The sequence below is a fragment of the Alligator sinensis genome, unplaced genomic scaffold (genome assembly GCF_000455745.1).
Source record: "Alligator sinensis unplaced genomic scaffold, ASM45574v1 scaffold860_1, whole genome shotgun sequence".
Classification (NCBI taxonomy): domain Eukaryota; kingdom Metazoa; phylum Chordata; order Crocodylia; family Alligatoridae; genus Alligator; species Alligator sinensis.
This window is the reverse complement of record NW_005841923.1, coordinates 3,285,260-3,301,712: the sequence shown is the minus strand read 5'-3', so window position 1 is coordinate 3,301,712 and position 16,453 is coordinate 3,285,260. Positions and strand designations below refer to the sequence as shown.

The 16,453-nt window shown below is 43.2% G+C and overlaps 1 long non-coding RNA gene across 1 annotated transcript in view; it reads right to left on the bottom strand.

Annotated features, from left to right (window-relative positions):
• LOC112549515 overlaps positions 1 to 16,453 on the bottom strand; it is a 59,513-nt gene that overhangs the window by 41,612 nt on the left and 1,448 nt on the right. Inside the window, exon 2 of the long non-coding RNA XR_003092950.1 lies at positions 13,720 to 13,779. This is a non-coding gene — a long non-coding RNA (uncharacterized LOC112549515). The remainder of the gene's footprint in view (positions 1 to 13,719; positions 13,780 to 16,453) is intronic.

The window sequence follows — 16,453 nt, the reverse complement described above, 5'->3', positions numbered from 1 at the left end:
GATCAAGCTTCCCACAGTGAGGGAGGGAGTGGGGCTGGGGCATGCTCTGCCCAGCCAGGAGAGGGCAGAGTGTGGGATGGAGCTGTCAGTGGCTAATCTAAGGGATGAAGAGAAGGGGTGTTGCCTTCACCTATGCCATCTGTGGGGTGTGCCCAGCAGCAGGAAACATCTGTCTCCTAGATCTGCTTGCAGGGTGAGGGTGGGCTGCCACTGTGGGCCGAAGCCAGGGGCACTGCTGGGCTTTTTCTGGCTGGGGGGTTGGGCTGGGGTTGTGCTCAGGGTGGGTGGCAGCAGTGCTGAGAGAGGGGGGTTTGGAAGGGCTACGGTGAATTTTGGGGTGGCTGTAGCCCACCCTGTAGCCTCCAGTTTCAGTGCCACCATTGCCCACCCCAAGCACAGCCCTGGCCCAACCTCCCTGCCAGGAAGAGCCCAGTACCAGCCCCAGCTTGCAGTGGGAGCCTGCCTGCCCCCCCTCCCCCCCCATGCACAGATCCAGAAAGCATATACCCCACTCCAGAGGTGCATGTGATGGCAAAAGCCTGCCCCCAATCTCCATGCCCCCCCCAGCTGTGCTGCTCACAGCTGAGGCCTACCCTGCCCCACTCCCCCCACTGTGGGCCCTCTATCTGCTTCCCCCCACAACTCTCCCCTCCCTTCCCCCCAGCCCCTCCTCCACAACCAACTTACCAACTGGATGCTGCTCTCCACGCTGCCAGGCTGCATTCCTGGCCACACACATGCTGTGGCTGCACCCATGCATGCAGCATTTATTGGCGACATTATCAGCCACATCAGCCAAAAAAAGCCAATTTGCTGATAAATGTCAGTTTTCCTTTTATCGGTGCTCATACAATATGGACCGATGTATCAGTGCACCTCTACCCCTTAGTAGAGTTCAAAGGGTGGAAAGTGTGTCCACATAAAACAGGAGGGTTGGGGAGGGGACACTGCATTATGGGATGCTGGAGACCTGCAACTTGTGTGGCTTATTTGTGGGGACTGGCCATACATTAATGGAATACGAGCCGGGTAACATAAATCAGAGAGAAACCTGCCCTGGAGTGGCATAACTTTAAACTGCCTAAAGAGTGATTAAAACTAGTTTCAGGTGATAATGTGTGGATAATCCAGGGGTTAAGAACTCTGGGAGCCACCTAAAATTAGTATGTAACAAAGCTCTCATTCTCCGTTTCTCATCATGGAGGACCTGCTTCCTGCTTTATTAATATAAGGGTCTGCTTATCTCCTTTATAAATTACTGAGGACTGACCTGAAGATTTTCCAAATGACTTGGATACCTGACTTGTGTAAATCTGTACTGTTATTCTCGTAGTACCCAATTTACTGAATAGAGTAATTAAATCCATACAGTATTGTCCACAGAAGACACCTTAGTGGATTCTGTAACCTAGAAAAACTCATTCTCTTGGTTCCTTTAACATTTTTGCATGCTTGTGTTCTGGCCTCTGCGGGAATGAACAGCATGAAGATAAAATGCAAATCCCTGCTGTGGAGTGCAGGCAAACTGACCACTGTAAATCTGTTTTGGAATCATGTTTGACTTTAAGAAAATGGCTGAAGTATGGACTAGGTAATTCAAAAAGATATAAATGGCTGCATCATAATGAGCAGACACCTATTTTAAACATGATCTATGTTTTTAAGAAAATTCATTACAATAAGTCTCGCAATCCCAAGTTCTTCAATGAATTTTTCATGTCTGCATACCAAGATATGTATAAAATGATCGTAATCATACACCTTTGGGGCAATGCTGTGCACCAGCTGTTTCACCGATGATTTATAGGTTGCCATGCTCAAGGTTAATAATCAGGAGAAACAGGTTACAGTATGCAATGTATTTATGTCAGGTTAGAAGTTCAGTACTTGAGGATACAACATTAGGAGGATGTTCACTGTTTTAATTAGCTGTATTCTAGCTTTCTGGATAATAAAATACATGTACAATTTCACAAAAGTGAAGTTTATGCAAACTTAGCAGTATGATACTTGGTATTTTACTTTGAGTTTAAGCTAAATCAAGATGAGGCATTTTACTCATATGTTGCATATGAGCATTTATGTATTTTCAACACCCATACATAGTAGAAACTCCTCCATAGTGAAGACAGAAATTCTACAGGCTTGAAAATCTTAATTTAGTCACCTCTGCAAAGTCACAATGAGGGCCTGTCAGGTGCAGAAAGCACACCAAACCAGTGTTGGAAACACACACAGGTTCCAATTCCTGTGAGAAGAATAAGTAACACTTTGATTGCCAAGGTCTGTACTCACACATTAGAGGCTCAACTAAAAAAAAAGTTTAAACAAAATTAATTTGCATACTACAGCTGTTCAATTTCTCTCCCCTCTTCCCAAATAGAGCAGTCTCATTTTGGATTGTTAACAGCACTCAAATCTTCTTCTTTTAAAGCCCTGGGATATGGAAATTATTGCTTCTGCCTGACCAAATAAATCTTAGCTACTAAACTTTCCTGCTCTTGCAATGGGAAGATGTAAACTTTTTCATTGATGCTGCTGAGAAACTTTCTGCTGACAAGTACTTTGAAATGCCCATACTAGGCCTCCCATATTGTCATAGGCTTCGTGGAACACTTTGCTTCCTTCCATTCAGCTTACCTGATCCCCCTCTACGTAGACTGCTCCTTCCCTGATGCTGGTAGTTGATCAGCAGGGATCCTGGTTTTCCCTGACAAAAAATCACAAATTCTCTGAGAAACCCCCCCAAATGCATGATTAAATTGAAAGGCCCCTCACTCCTCCCCAGCCCTCTGGCCCTGCTGGTGCCCTTCACTCCTTCTCCATAGCCCCTGCAGCCCTGCCAGAGGGGGACCCCAGCTGTTAGGGCCACATGGCCAGGAACCCAGGTCCACAACCCCCTGCCCCCAGCAGGAGGCGGCAGCTGCTGCAGCAGATCAGAGTCTGGCTCTCCCCCTGCTGCCTGCCCACTGCAGGCTTGGGTTCCCACCCTGCTGCCCTCCCCACAGGACCCCCACAGCCCAGTGGGTGCGACCCAGCATGGCAGGGAACAGCAAAGCTACATAGGGATCTCCTTGCTGCTGCAAGCCCCAAGCTGTCCTGATGAGGAATCCCCTACATGTGTGGCAGCAGCAGGGAGAACAGCATAGGGTTGTACCTTTTGCTGCTTTGGTACGTGTAGGGGTGCGTCACCAGGGCAGCGTAGAGCTTGCAGTGGCAAGGAGATCCCCACATGGCCCCACTGCACTGCTGGGTCGCACCTGCTGGGCTGCAGAGGCCCCGCGGGAGGGCAGCAAGGTGGGAGCCTGAGCATGCAGCAGGCCACCCATCTCCACCCTGCACACAGATCTGGGGGACATAGGTCCCCCCTGCCCTCCCAGGAGTGCACACAGGGGCAGGGAGCTGCCTCCCCCACCCACTCCCTGAATGAGCTGTCCGTGGCCCTGTCCCAGGGCCCTGCAACCACACAATGCAGCCCCGGGCCCCACGCATCACCCAGCTGGGCAGCAGCCTCAGCCCTGCCGAAATCCCTTACTCCTTCTCTATGGGGGCCTCAATCCCTGCCCCCTTCCTTACCTGTGGGAGCTTCTCTCCAGGCTGCCTGGTGACCATGTGCATATACGTGCACATGGCATCCCCTGCCTCACCACCTTCCTCCTGCTCTTTGCAGCCCCTTGCAGGCTGGAAGTCTGCCAGCCTGCAGAGAGCTCTTTGCAAAACTGCAGAATCCATGGGTTTCTCCATTAAAATGAGGTCTTCATTTTCCTATGCTAAATCGGGAAATCTGTGGGGGGGCGGGTTTCAGTTTTTCCACGGGTAGCAGAAAGCCTGAATCCCTGTTGATCAGAGGGTTCCCCATGAGTAATTTTGTGTCAGTTACTAGACTGAAACTGACTGGCACAGATCTGTACGCCACCTCCATGCTCAGTTTCACATGTTCAAAGTGCTGGGTGTACCTCAGCCCTTTCAGAACTTAAATCCCACTTAAGCCCTATCGGAAGGCTTTAGTGGTGCTGACATACTGCTACAGCTCTCTGCACAGGAATGAATTTTATCCACGTGCCTGACAATATAGTACATGAGTGATATAAGTCATGCACATGCATTGAAGCCCAAACTTCAGAAGGCCTGCATCCATTTCACTGATTCATGTGAAGCAATCTGTTGAACGTTTCATAAAAAAATAAATTCAGTTTGCTCTCTAAACAAATGTGAAGAGGAGACATGGCATAATAGAATCACCTGGGAGAGTAGAAGGCAGGGTATAGGACTCCAAAGAGATTTCATTCCCATAAATTGTCTCCCTATTACACTTTGACTATATTCACAATGCGGAACTCCAAATAAGAGGAAGAATGGGGCTGATTCATTTCATGAGGATGACTTGAAATCTCAGCCTTTACCAATACTGCAATATTAATTATGACTGTGATGGATGAAAGGGGGAAGTTACACTAGTAATGAACATTACCATATCCTGCTTTCTTAGCTCTATAAAATTTTCTTCAATGGACTGCTTTGGAGGCAGTCATAAACATCAGCAAAGCAAAAATTGATAATAGAATGTATTAGGTAGTATATATACCTCTGCTTGCAAGGAGAGGTATTGCAAGCCTATATTAACATTTGTATTTATTTATTTGATGGTTCAAAAAATGTGCTGGGCTTATAGGAAAGGATTTTTGGGGTGATTTATTTTGTAGGACCAACTGCATGGTTGGGATAAAGCTGGATAAGGTTTCTTTGTATACCTGGGCGCATAGGGACAACTGAGTAGACAGCAGAAAAATGGGACATAGAAAATGGGATCATAAATGGGGCATAGAAAATTGAAAGGATGAGTAACTTCATTAATATGTTTGCTTCAGGACTGGTGAGGTGAGTCTTTAGGTGAAACCTGAAGCCACTGAAATCAAAGACAAAACTCTTCTATAATGCTATAATTCTTTGTCATCTTCATGGTGAAATCTGGGTCCTAAAGGATAACTTTATTAATTTAGTTCCTCAGTATATTGGATTATAATTCCTACCATATTGCCAAGGAAACTGGTGATAAATTGTTCTGCTTCACTGCCCCACATCTGCTTAGATTTAAAACAGATTCGTTATTCCAATATTTCATTTTGTTTCTATTTGCCTGCCACTGAAGTTCTCTCTTGAACCAAGCATAGAATCAAACTCTTTCCAAATAATGAGGTTAAACACACACACTGAGCAATGTAGTACAACTTCCCACTTTTTATAAAGTACACCTGGATGGAGCAACTGTAAGGCTAAAAACAGATTGTCCTGGGCTTTGACACCAAGTGGGGGAGAGGGTGGGAACAGTCATTTACACATGCACACACACTTGAATGGCAATTAACTCCAAGTAAGCCCCAACTGGCCCCTAGGGAAAAGGTGTTATCTTAGCACTTCACAGGTATTTAAAGTAGGACAATGGGTCTGCATGTCTGTAGGATCCCAGAATAAAAGGCTTTGTCCCAGGAGAAATCCAACAGTCTGTCTGTTTTTAGCCTAAGTAGTATGCACAGATTTGGGTTGTGTATTTGTAACATGCACTGAGGTTAGGGTGTCTAGAGATTCATTGCACATGGACATTGGCACAATCTGAATGTTTTAACTGGCTCCTCATTAATTTAAAAATTCAAAACACAATTGCTCCCTGAACACTGCATAGTCTTTTTCCAGCCTATTGCATGAATCAAGTCTATTTCTATTCCCTTCCCCACTGTTTCCTTTCCTTGTACAGCACTGGCCCCTTCCATGTTGTAAAATTTTTATATACTTCCATAAATTCATGTGGCAGCTTACAAAACACAGATAAGGTGTGCTTCTCCTGGCAGGGAAATCTTGCACTCTGCTCCTTCAGTTTATCTTTTCATTCTTCCAGAGATGGCCTCCTTTTCTGCAGTTCCTGACATCTGCAATAGACTTTTTTGGATCTTTCCACTTTATCAGCCCTCTATCTCTTTCAACAAGTTGTCTTCCTCCTAGGAACTTTTCCTGCTCCAACATGCTCCAGGGGAAATGCTTAGGGAGCCCTGTTTGCAGTCAGCAGTCTAGCAACCTTTTAAGGTTACGGGTCAGATTGACCCAGTTCAGGTCAGAGGCAAGTAGATGGGGACTAGGACCCATCCACCACCACCTCTTCACCCTGCAGCGAAACAGAGATGGCAGCTGTTGCTGAAGTCTCCCACTGCCAAATGCCTCTTGTCCATGGGCTGGATCTCATAACTCCACAGGCTGTAGGTTGTCAAACCCTGATCTAAGTCAATAACAGGGCATATACGTATTCTCTATTGCAACCAAATACACTTAAAACTTCAATTAAAATGTAAGAGCTTCCTCCAGTTTGCTCTTCATATGACTTGTTGAAAAGTGATAAGTGTTCTGCAGTTAGTTAATTCAACAGAATTTTACTATTTTAAAGAAATCATTTCATCCTGCTTTTTTGCCAGGGTCACAGTACGAGGGTTTATGCTTCTACTGCATGAGCTTATGCTCCTCTTTATTTGTACCCAATGCAGGCCAGACTGCTGCGATTTTGGTTCTTTACCTGCTATGGAGATGCTCTGGCAACAGAAGTGTGATACAACTCTGCTTTAGACAACTACACAACTGTCAAAGATGTAAAGAAAAAGAATCAACCTCATCAACTGTCAAAAAGGGATGAAGGTGCCCAAGCCAATAGAAATGTTGAGCTCCACTGGATAAATGGACCTTGACATTCTCACGTGGAATAGTTCTCTTCCTCTGAACCCAAGTGATTACCAAGATTGCTTGGAGGCAAGGCCCCAAGTACACTAGGGCTTTGAGTTAATGCCATTATTAATTATAATGGCCACATTCAATGTCTGAAGTACATTCGGTGGTGTATAGTTCTTATAGGCCCTGATGCCGTGAGGTGCTATGTGCTGTTGACTTCCATAAAAATGATCTCCCAACCAGTCAGCGACCATTAATCATATAATTTAGTTATTTGCAATCAACTTCCAAGTCGCTCTCATATGAGAGTTGGGCCTTTTTGCTACTTTGTTTTAAAACATAATAATGAGCAGTTTTTAAGTTTCAGGTGACTTTTGAGTCAAGCTTAATGTGTATTTACCATTATATTACCATTCCTTCTATCGCTGTTCTTATGTTGTACATTCATAGACATTAGATTTCATAGACTTTAGGGCTGGAAGGGACCTCAGAAGATCATAGAGTCCAGCAATTTTCTGCAGTGGAGATGAATACACATGATTAGTCTGCTCTCTTATTTACCACTGAAGGTTCATTAAAGGTCTTACTTAAATGTATGTTGCTGTGTTACAGGATAATACTAAAAAGGTACAATTGATAGTGAGTAAAAATAATTGCTAAACTCCTCAAACTTAAAGATAGGCCCCTAAATACACATGAAGGCCTCACATGTGGGTAGGAGGGAAAATGCATTTCATGTTTTAAAAATGTCTGGATTTTTAGTCATAGTAAAGTAGCTGGACAGTAACACTCGTTTAGTAAATTGAACAATCTTCAGCGAGTACAAGATACATGGGCAATCTATACTTTGGGGTTTAATCACATCTAGCTTTTTAAAAAATATAGTTCACTTCCCCAGTGTGAAAAAGCCTCTTGGCTTAGGTTCTCTGCATGCTGTGGTCCTCATCATACCTGCCAAACTCAATGATGTTACTGCTAGCACCCACACTTCCTTCCAATTGAAAAAAAAAAAGGCACAGTTCTTTGTGACAGAGGGGCTCAGTGAAATGTTAGCAAAATCTTGGATGTGCAATAGTTAAGACTGAGTTAAAGGAAATGTCAGGGACTGCAAAACCTGAGGTTCCAGTAGCAATGTTCATATGGGCACACTGCACATTGAGTAACTTTTGTATACCTGTAAATTCTGGACAGGACAGCTGAATTAGTATTGCTGTGTGAACATGACCTTTTGCATTTCCTGTCTTTGTCAGTATTTTCCTTCAGTTGTTCAAGTTCACAGCATTCCACAACCTGGCTGTACAGCGGATGCTTTATTAATGGCATGTCTTCCTATTCTCAGAATCCCTCCCTTTTTATCCTGTCTAGGCAAGCATGGGGCTGTGAACAAACTGCTGTGCCTCCTCTGCATTTTGCTTGATTTTTTTTTTTCCAGTAGCTGAGTCAGCACATCCATCTCTATATGAAAGGGCAGCTCTTTAAAGCACATTGTTATCAAGGAATTGTACTGCTTACTGCAGGCGTGTAGAGTGGCTGAGATAAGTAATGGCAGTTGAGGGAGAGACCATCTATTTGGAACTCATGAATACTGCCTGGCAGCCTGGGACAAAAAGGAAAATGTTTGTTTGGAAAAAATGACAGCACTTGTTCCTGCCCTGCCCTTCCAGTACTCCTGGGCTGTCTCTCTGTAGTTCAGAAATATGTAAGATCAGAGAAAGCTTCCATGTGTCCCGGCTCACACGTGCTCACGTGTTAGTCACATCTGCCTTCTGGGTTCTGTGCTGATGAGCCATATCCCGCTGGTGCTGCAGAGACCTATGTTTAGTAGCAAAACAAATCTGGGTTCTTAGCACCATGCTCAAGGAACCGGGTTGTAATTGTCTTGTGTCCATTTCCTGGAGGTTGGAGTGGATGTGTTTAGCTTACTAATAGGCTCAGTTTATCCACTGCTGTTCTGCCCATTCAAGGCAGGATATAACAATTTCTGGTTCCATGGCCTGTTTCTGGGGCTTATTTCCCTACTGTGCTATAACTCCTCCAGTGCCAGCCTCAGAAAGCTTTACATGCACCAGCTTAAAAGTGTTAGACACCTTGGCTGAGTCCACACGAGCATGGATGTTTGGTTACCTGGGGACAGCTAGCAGCTGCGCAAGGTCCCTGAGGAATGCTTGTGCCATGCACCCTCTGGTGTATGGCAGGTTTCCACAGATGGGGTAGGGGAGGCTGGGGCCGGCACTGGGCTGGCCCCAGCAGCCTTATCTAGGGTTCTGGGGCCTTCCTGGGGCTGCAGCAGTGACAATCCTGCTGCTCAGACCCTGGCTGGCGGCCAGTGTGTGGCTCCAGCTGGCCAGGCTCTGGTTTTGAGCAGTGTGCACTGCCCCCACAAGCACCACCCTGCCTTTTTCTTTTTTTGACCCTTGGATATCATGTTGGATATCGAGGGATCAAACCCCGCCCGCTCCCTTGAAGTGCAGAGAACAGCTGAATGTGTTTGCATGGCCACATTCATCTGGACACGGCCCTTGTGTGCTTCTCCATGAATCATATTGCTTGCTATGTTCGCACCCAGAGATTAACCAGAGCTCTAACTCTAGCCAGCCAGCAGCACAGCAGGCAGTGAACATGTTCCTGTTTTGCCATGCTGAACTGAGCTGTGTAGAAATGGAAGCAGGCCATGTGGAAACAAAGGGAAAAATGATAAGCATATATACATTGAGGGATGTAACCCACAGGACAGGAAGGGCATGAAAAAGGCAGGATCATACACTTGTGGAAATGGTGCTGGAGAAGTATCTGAACATGAGCTCAGGTACTTGCATTTTTGCTGCCTCTTGCACTGCAGAGTGGATGCGAAGAAGGGGCCAAAGCACAACATGCCTTGTGAGCAGAATCTCACAGATTCAGTATGCCTTTAGACAAGCATTTAAAGGGTTTCATTGCCTTACATGGCTTTGGCATAAGGCAAGAACACGCAGGAAGTCTGCAAAATAGATGTAGCCTAAGATTTGATAGTCCAGAAGTAAGACAAACATAGAAAGCCCGGGTGTAAAATGAATGATCTAAAGATACCACCTTCATCATAATGTGAGACAAAAGATTCTGTTCAATAACATTTAATCAGAAACTAATAAAAGGAAGTGCCTTCTCGCATGCTCCATAATTAGTCTGTGGAACTCATTGCCAGAAGATATCACTATGCCAGCATTCTTAGCAGAATTCAGAAAAAAATTGGGACTTTTATCTGAATCCTGAGAAGAAAAAAGGAAATATTAAATGGGATTTTAAAATAATTAGAAATATCCATCTTCTTGCTTCAGGGAATAAACCAACCTCTAACTAGAACAAAATTATCTCTATATGCTGCATAAATGTCCACCATAACATTTTTTTATCATTTTCCTCTTCAGCATTTTTTGTCCTCACCCCACTAACCAACTAAGTGGAACACTTCTGTATCCTACATGGCAAATGTCTCCAGAGCAGCTTTTTTTTTGTAAGACAAGGAGGATGTCTTGAGATACTAGGTATTTTATTTAAGACATGAAGACATGTGACAATGACATTTCTTTATGTGAGAATCTCAGCTTTCATTTAAAAGAAACAGCATTTCTAGCCCTTATGGCTGCAGTGGAGAAAAGTTTGGAAAAGTTCAGAAGCAAAATTATAAAATACATTATTATATTAAAATCTCTTGATATGGGGACTCTGAGTCTTGATTTTTTTAAACACTTGGAGTTGGCAATACTGTGTTTGTATAATCATTGCTCCCTAACTGTTGGACTTAATTTCTGGAAAACAAAGGGAATGTCCAGAATCATTCAGCAGAGAGTAGTAGCACTTACGGTACGCTTCCAGTGTGATCTTTGGTCAGACTTTCTTCAGGGTAAGAGACTGCATACATTAGCCAAGAAAGACTGCTTACCACCTCTCTGTGGTTTCTCTGTTGTGCATTTGTATGTCTCTGTTGTGCTAATGTCTTTGTATGCAAACTCTTACATCTGTTGAAAAACAATTGTCATCTTCTAAAGAATACAGGAACTACAAAGTGATGTATCTGTCTTGTGAGGGTTATATCAACTTAAGAACCAGAGCAAGTGTTCCCAAAGGTTTGCTCCTGCCCATCAAAATAGGCTATTTCCTGGTTACCATTACCATGCCCTTGTGTACTTTTGTGCCATTGCCTGCTATGATGTAGACTTAAGCTTGCATCGTTTCTGTTCAATCCCTTTCTGTGACATAGCTGTAAGGGACAAGCATGAGTAATTCTGTCATATGCAGAACTTCACTATGCTTCCTAGAAGCAAAGACGTTCCTGTTCCCTGAATGAAGAAAGAGATCTGTTTCATGGCTCTTCTGTCCCTCCCCGCAATAATATCAGGATAGTTTTGTTTCTTCTTGTGTAGCAGTTAGAGTTACCTAAAGCTTAGTCAACCTGCCTCATTAATTACCCCAAAACTGGACAAGATGGCTTTTATAGCAGAAACCTGAGGTCAGGGGTACTGACTTCTGCTACATGATGGATATAATCTCCTCTAACGGTGACGCACAGCATGTGATTGGCACCAGGAAATAAAGATCAGAACCCTGGTTTTCAGAGGTACTGAGTATCTGCAGCTCCTCTTGAGCAGACTGGAATCAGCACCTCGGAAAAACAGACCATAGTCCTTGGCCCATGCTTCTGTGTCACATCATTATTAGATAATGTCATCATAATGGTATACTGTGTTCTCAGATAAAGAGAGGAAGGAAAAGGATTTGAGTAAACAAGAGCGGAACAGTTCACAGAGCAGGCTGCCGCTGCCAGGCATCCTCAGCAATAGCTTGCATACTTGACTCAGGCTGCAGATTATTTCAATGTCAGCACACATGTCATTTCTGGAAACTCCCTGAAGACCAAGGACATCGCAGGAGCCATTTTATTGCACTCCATGGTGAGGAGCCTGGGCAAAGTGCAAGAGGTAAAGGCTAATATGGCCACATCACTTTTTGATTTCTAGGCCAAATAGAAATTTGGGGAATGTGGGAAAGTTTCCACAATAAAATGTTGAAACTGGTTGAAAAACTGTGAGGTGTTTTTCATCAAAGCTTTTGAAAAAATAATTTTGGATAAATATTCCTATTTTTTTCCACCAATAAGCTGTGTGACACATCTCTTGTCATTTGAACATGACAGTTCTGTCCCTAAAATACACACACATAGCTGTCTATGAAATCCATCCATCTACAACAGATACTTATGGACCTATTGAAATATAATAATATTGCACCAAATATTTGCCTATGACTTTGTAACAATGTTAGAGGAAGATTTTTTTTCCATAATAGTATCCAGAACAGAACTGCAATACCTCTGTTATTACCCATCTATAAAGCTACACCTCAACAATGTTACCTGTGGACATAAATGTTCTTCCTGTACAACATACATTTAAATAGTAGTTTTAAAATGTTTACAATGTTATGTTACTATTATCATAATAAACTTTAGCTTGGTCAATGGGAAATATGGAAAAGCAGACAAAGACTAACGGATTGGTTCTCACCTTTTTTAGACTCAAGGCACCCCTCAGAAAATGCCAGCTTGTTGTTTTCATTCATTTTTTGACTATGGAAAAATAATAAAGCAACACTTTTGTTGCAAAAAATGCTGAAAGACTACAACATGTCAGAATGATTTTGACACTATGGATTCCTATTTGAAATCTCTGTGTTTTTATTGTTTGCATATCTAACAGAGCTAATATTGCTTGGTACCCAGTGGCACCCTTAAAAGGAGCTCATGATACTCCAATGAACTATGTTGACCAATGCTTTGTTAGGAAAGTGAAAAAGAAAAGGGAACTTGCCTACTACAAATTTCTTCCTGTCATGACAAAGGTGACTATTCAGCCCCATTTATATTATAACATAAAATAATTGAAAGTTAGCACAGCCCCTCTCCTTGATATGAGGAAACAAAAATGCATCCATATAATTTTTAAGGTCATTCTTGTTATGCCCACAGTTTTACTAAAAAAGGGCAATTCTAGAACTGTTTTGTGACAAAAGTGAAAACCAACAGGTCGGACACACTAGCTATAGCACGAAAGGTACTTCACAGGGCAGATCACATTAATATTGACACCAATGTGTAGGTAAATGTAATATATTTGTATCTGCTGGGTAAATATTGGGGCTCTGAGTACAAAAATGTCTTTAGTACTTTTTTGGAGAAAATAAATCACGACATAAGACACAGCAATGATGAATGTAAGGACATAGGCTGCAGAAGGTTATTTTGTTACTCTGTAGCTGCTGCTGTACCATTACTGAAAAGTAAATAGGTACATGACAGTACACAGACAAAATGTTATGGACACCGCAAATTTGTAAAAGAGGAACTCAGCACAAATTACACTGTGTGAAAGCATTACTCAGAGCTGAAAATTTGTGTTGGTGTAAAGTTTGCAGCAGCTGTGCAGAACTCTAGAAAGATATGTTTGCTGTACTTGGAGAAACTGAAAGGAATAATTGTTAATTTACAAATGATAGACCTTATGAAGACAATAGATTGGTCACCAGTTTAGCTGTGACAATAAAAAGAATTGGGCACAATGGTATTTTAATTTCTCAGGGTCTCAATAAATGCCCTGCCATGCTGCATGAGACTATGCCTACTCCAGGAGATGGGAAAAAAAGGGTGAGCCAATATTTACAGAAACCCATCCTTTTTCATGACAAGATGTTTAGCAGAATTCATAGATTTGTTGGAATCTGACAGGGCCATGCCATGAGTGTGTCTTACATGGCCTCAAACTTGCAACCTCTGGGCAGTCAACTGTGCACCTTAGCGCCAATACCACCTTAGCCCTCATTTACTGAAGTGAACAAGACATTTGGTAAGTGAAGTTGGTGAGGAATCCCTTGTTGTACATACAGTAGAAGCTGATAAGGTGTTGCACATTTTTCTACTTATCTTTTGAGAGTAAACACATAATTGAAATATTCCAGGAGTTATATGCCTGGAGTACTTACATGTATAGTGGATGAACAGGTGTTTATTGTTGAGATTGATAGGGATGAGCATGCTGGCACCTAGATAAAAATAATGCAGATAGCAGGCAATTAAAGCTTTACATTTAGCAAGGATAAGACCAAATACAAAGTTATTGAGGTGATGTATGTAGATCATGAAGTAATTCCATGAAGAGTTCAATATGGTGAAAAAAAAGTTTGAATCATAATTCAAATGGCAGCTCCTGTAGATTTAAAACAGGGTTTTATCAATTGATGGATATGGTTGGATATCTAACTTCTTACAGTGCAGGAAAACAATATATAATTTTCATCAAGACTGTAAAATTATTAGGTGGTTGTGGGGCAGCAGCAAGATAAATAGATGGGGATTTAAAAAGGACCCTTAGATATACATCTTCTGTATGTCTTCATTTCCCAATAGTGCTCAAGACTAGTCTATCAGAAAATGGACATCTGAGCGTGACTTATGCAAAACAGTGGGTTTGTATCACATACGTTAGAATTGGAGTGGTAGGGCCCGGTAGAATCGGAATGTACTATTTCCCTCGTTTGCTCATAATCTTCTCAAATTCCTTTTCAATTTAAATTCTCCTTGGTCGGTCTCATCTTAAGTGATGTTTTTTCCTGGTGAAGCTTCAGAAAATCTGTTCCCTTTTAGTTTTGTGTATATTTAATGAAACACAACAAAAGCATTTATCCCATATGTTCTGATGACAAATTATGTCCATAGCTAACTCAACATTGCTAAACAGATTTTGTTTAAACATAGGTTGTTTGGTAGATCTCACTGAGATGAGGAACAATCCAAATTTGAAGGAAATCTGTGATGGCTCTGAGCAGTGGAAGTTTTTTTTTTTTCTGAGCACACAGTAGGATTTATTTCAGTTAACACAGAGCTGTGCACATACCCAACTCCTTAAAAATGTTTTTCTTCCTCATCTGGAAAAGCTCTCTAAGATTGGCAATGCTGTGAAGCACTTTACATTTAAAGGCCCAATAAATCTTGCAACTGTTTTGAGGCATCAAAATCTTATAGGATCCCATGTGAAAGCCAGGATGTATTCTGCTGTGAGAAGAAGGCTGAACATAGGAATGAGAGCACAAGCTGCTGGAGTTTTTGTCCCATGTTTGTTATTGACTAATCTTAATAATTGCTATTTAGCAAATGCTATTTAGTTGTGATCATTATGAAGCAGGTGAATGTCATGAGTTGAATTTTCATAAGGAAACTGATCTTGGAGAGCTGATTAACTAGTGTCAGGTTAGGCCTGTTGAATGCAGTTTGATTTCATCCTCCCCTCCCCGCCCCCAATTTAATCCCAGTGTGGGTCTGTCTGTGAGAAAAAAAGAGACTGCAGTGCCTGGTAGAGTGGAGAGAAGAATGACACCAAAACAGAAAATGGCCCCTAAACCTTCACCTAGAAGAGTTGTAGCACCCCAGACTGTGAGTGTCTGTCTTCTAGATAATTTGAAGGATTTATTTACAAGTATTAATATTTGCAGTAAAGACCAGATCCCAACAGTAACCTCTGATGTTATCATCTGATTCCAAGGAAGTCCAGGAAGAGCACACAGTACTTGACGTGCAACAGGGCCTGATGCTAGCATGAGCACCAAGAGTAAAGATAATGAGCCTGAGTCAACAGCCCGTCACTCACATGCAACTGTTTTGATTTGGAGATTAAAAAGCAAAACAAAAAACCCTCATTGATGGGCAGATCTAGTAGCTCCCTGGTGGTTCCCCTTGCTGGCCTCTGACTCAACCAGTAAGGCTTTTGCTGTTTCCTCATTCTTTGGTTACACCGAAATAGCAACTGTCATGCTTGCAGAGAGAACTATGCAGCGTGACTAGTAGGAGGGGAAACTGAGAGCCTTTTTAACCAATGGCCATTCAGAAAGATACTCGGGTTTTCCACTGGGACCCTAGGGCTCTCTACTGGGACCCTAGGGCTCTCTGTTTTGAGCAATGATGCCATTTGATCCAAACTTCCCAGCTTCCCCTGGGAAGGCAACCATTGGGTTGTCCTCTGCTGTGGCTGAGAGTTACAGGCCCCCCCTGCTGTGCGTGTCCTATTCACCTTTCCTCTGCTCTCTTCATAATACACAGCGCCTCTGGTTCTCTGGTTATAGGCCACGCTGCAAAGAGCTGCTCTGTTGGGGGCTGAGGGAAGCTGTGTAAATGCATGATGGTAGCCAGCCGGGCAGGAAGCAGGGCTGCCAGCCCTGCAGGTTCACATGTCATGAGACAGATTCCTTCAGACCCCCAAATATATTGTAATTGCATCGTGTTTATTCATTTGTCTCATGGGTTTTTTTTAAACCCCTCCTCCCCACATACTCGGGGGGGCAATGCTTCTGGCCTGTTGAGAGAGGTGATTTGGAACCCTGCCTTATATTGGCACAACCCTACCCCCAACCAGTTCTCTCTCAACCTCTTGCAGCCCCTAGGGTTCTTCCCACCACTGTCTGATTTGTTGGAGGGCTGTAATCAGGCCCCCTTTCCCCTCCCAGCCCTCAGGCAGAGTGTTACAGGGACAGAGGAGTGGCACGAGGGATGGAGGAGGCATCTTACTGGTCTCAGGAGGGGCAGGAAGAGGAGTAGAGGACAAGGAGACTCCCTGAGCTCTGCCTGCTCCTCTGCCCTCTCCCTTTTGGTGAAAGTGGTGCTCATTCCTGAGTGAAGCGGGAGGGGAAGAGGGAGGGGAGCACTGCTTGTTTCCTGCAGTAGCTC